We start from the raw sequence: 3,290 nt of genomic DNA, 5'->3' as shown, positions 1-3,290 counted from the left end.
GAGAGAGAAACTAGAGTCTGAAACATAAGGAGAGATTATAGAAAGATCTAAAGGTATGGAAGCAAACAAATGCACGAAATTTTCTAGAAGTTTTTTGTAGAAAGCAGGCAGGACTTTGGACATTAAATCAGCTTTTTATTTTAGAATTATTTTACATTTACAGAAAAATTGCAAGAATATTACTGAGATTTCCCATATACCTTACGCCCAGGTTTTCCTATTGTTACCATTATAATGGTACATTTGTCACAACCAGTATTGATACATTATTATTCTCTAAAGACCACACTTTATTTTAACTTTCTTAGTTTTTACCTAATGTCCCTTTTCTGTTCTTGGAATGCATCCAGGGTATAACATTAGAGTTAGTTTTCATGTTTTCTTAGGCTTTTCTATACTGGTAGTGTCTCAGATTTTTCTTGTTTGTGATAATTTTGACAGTTTTGAGGACACTGATGAGGTATTTTATAGAACGTCTCTGAACTTAGGTCTCCCTGATGTGTTTCATCATGATTAGATCAAGGTTATATTTGATTATAGAGGTTTTGCGTGACCTGAGTCTTGAGCAACAAGGTGGAGGAGTAGACAGGCCATCAGAGAAGATAGTCTGGGCAAAGCTGTAGAGGCAGGAAGGAATGCCAAAGGATGTTGATGATAATACTCAGCATTTACTCAGGCTGGCCAGTTAGCTCAGTTGGTGAGAGCATGGTGCTGATAACACCAAGGTCCAGGGTTCAGTCCCTGTACTGGCCAGCTGCCAAAAAGAAAAAAACAAAAAAGCCCATTTATTGAATGTATGCACTAGGAAACTAAGATTTTATAATCTTATTTAATCTCCATAAAAATCATGTGTTCATTCATTTATTCACATAGTCAATTATTGATTGAACTTCATTTGGCACCTACTATCTGCTTGGAACTGTGCTGGCCACTGGAGACACTGTAATGAAGGAGACATTGTTATTATCAATTTTATGCAAAGAAGATTAAATAAATCACCCAAAGTTACAGAGATAGTAAGTGGGAGAACTGGGATTCAAACCCAGGCTGTCTGACTTCAGAATCCATTTTCCAAAAATTGATATAATTACATACATCGTCATAGTCATAATTTAACATAAATGTGTAAACACCATCACACATTTCTGTTTCTCTCATTCTCTTTCAATCTGTTTTTTTTTTTTTTGCTTGCCTATGCTCCTCTGCTCTGTCCTTGCCCCTTGACAGTCCCCACCCTCTGAATGCAGGTTCTTTGTGGGGGAAGGGTGGGACAGAAGTAATTTTATTTATTTGTAAAATTTTACTCTTAAAACATTTTTAGGTTTAAAGAAAAATTTCAAAAATAGTGCAGAAAGTTCCCACATATCCCATATCCCATTTTCCTATTACTTCCATCTTATGTTACTATGATACATTTATTACAATTAATGAGTCAATATTGACACATTATTATTAAGTTAGGCCCATCTTTGTTCAGATTTCCTTAGTTTTCACCTAATGTCTTTTCCTGTGTCAGGAACCCATCTAGGATACCCCATTATGTTTAGTTGCCATGTCTCCTTAGGCTCCTCTAACTTGTGATAATTTCTCAGACTTTCCTTGGTTTTGATGACCTTGACAGTTTTGAGGAGTACTAGTCAGGTGTTTTGTAAATTGTCTCTCAGTTGGGATTTGTCTGATGTTTTTCTCATGATTAGACTGGAGTTATGTGTTTTGGGGAGGAAGATCATAGCAATAAAGTGACATTCTCATCACATCACATGAAGGCACATACTATCAACATGACTTATCCCTGTAGATGCTAAGCTTTATTGCCTGGTTGTGATAGCGTTTGTCAGTTTCTTTGCTGTAAAGATATTCCACCCCCTCCATACTGTATGTACTCTTTGGTAGGAAGTCACTATATACAGCCATGTTTGAGGGGGGAGTATCTACATTAATTAATTACAATATTTAATAAATGTTATTAATAGACACATCTTCTACGTGGAAGATATGTCTATAGTCCCCCCCTTATTTATTTATTTAGTCATTTATCTATGCTTGTAGGTACTCATGGATATTTATTTCATACTTTGGGTTATAATCCAAAACTACCTTATTTATTTTGTTGCTTAAATTATTCCAGCTTTGGCCATCAGAGCTCTTTCAGATGCTTGTCCCTTTGACATACCCCCTCATTCTGGGTGGATTTTGGGTGCAGGGGGGAACCTACTTACTTTCTGGCACAAGATGCACCAAGCTCATCTTGTATGTTGCCTGACCTAGCCCTAGAATCAGCCATTTCTCCAAGAAGCCTTAGTTCCTTTTAGTGGAGAATGGTATTAGAAACCAAGATCTGGGTGCTAGGGGTGCTCATTGCTGCTGAGTTGTTGCTTCTAGGGTCTTTCAGCTGACTTGGCAAGGAAATACATATGTGTATACTAATATATGTATATACACGTATCTATAAAGCCATGTGTAAGCATCTCTGTCTACATTAAACTAAACATGAGTTCATACTGATGTCTCTAATGCTAATCCATTACCACGTGGATCGTTCTAGCCTTGTCCCCTTGCTTATCTATAACCTCCTACTCTAACAGTGAGAAACCTCTACCACCATATAGCGTCTATTTGCTTAATTGCTAAATTCCAGTAACATGTATAGTGGTTTCCAAATTGTTGACCTGTACCCCTGTGGGAAACAACTTGATCAACGATAGTACAGGGCTTCTGTACAGTTCCTTTTGCCTTTAGTCTTATAGACTCCACTCATTTCCAAAGTTACTTAGTTCAGCATGTTTTCTATCTACCTCCTTCAGTAAGAGTGTTAACACATTTGTAATATAGTTATATTATTTTGTCACATTCTGCATTCATCCTAGGATCCCCTGATGGCTAAATGGCATTTAAAAAATTTTTCATATATTAAAGTTCACTCTTTGTGTTGTACTGGTGTATGGATTTTGACAAATGCATCATGTCATGTATTGACCATTGTTTTATTTATTTATTTATTTATTTATTTTTGGGTGGCTGGCTGGAATAGGGATTGAACTCCATTCTGAGGGGCTTTTTTTTCTTTTCCTTTTTTGCATGCCTGGAGGTAGTTAGAATTTCCGCAACATGAGGAAAGACAGATTTATTATTGTTGCATCCTCAGTGCTTCTTGAGTTGGCCAATACTTTTAAATTGGGAATTATTATTAATTTATTCCAATTACTATCAATGTAGTATGTTCTAGGTGTTGGATTAACCCTGTAATGTGAACACACGCATCTTTGCACCAGCTGTACTTTTAGCTGTAA

The 3,290-nt window shown here is 36.4% G+C and overlaps 1 non-coding gene across 1 annotated transcript; it reads left to right on the top strand.

The window, feature by feature from the left end:
• The first annotated feature begins 679 nt into the window (after positions 1 to 679).
• TRNAI-GAU lies at positions 680 to 753 on the top strand. Its single transcript has one exon. It is a non-coding gene; the product is annotated as a tRNA-Ile (tRNA).
• The last annotated feature ends 2,537 nt before the right edge of the window (positions 754 to 3,290 follow it).

Source organism: Galeopterus variegatus, unplaced genomic scaffold (assembly GCF_000696425.1).
Source record: "Galeopterus variegatus unplaced genomic scaffold, G_variegatus-3.0.2 Scaffold12047, whole genome shotgun sequence".
Classification (NCBI taxonomy): Eukaryota; Metazoa; Chordata; class Mammalia; order Dermoptera; family Cynocephalidae; genus Galeopterus; species Galeopterus variegatus.
Note: the sequence above shows the minus strand (reverse complement) of the source record. Positions and strands in the feature narration are given on the sequence as shown.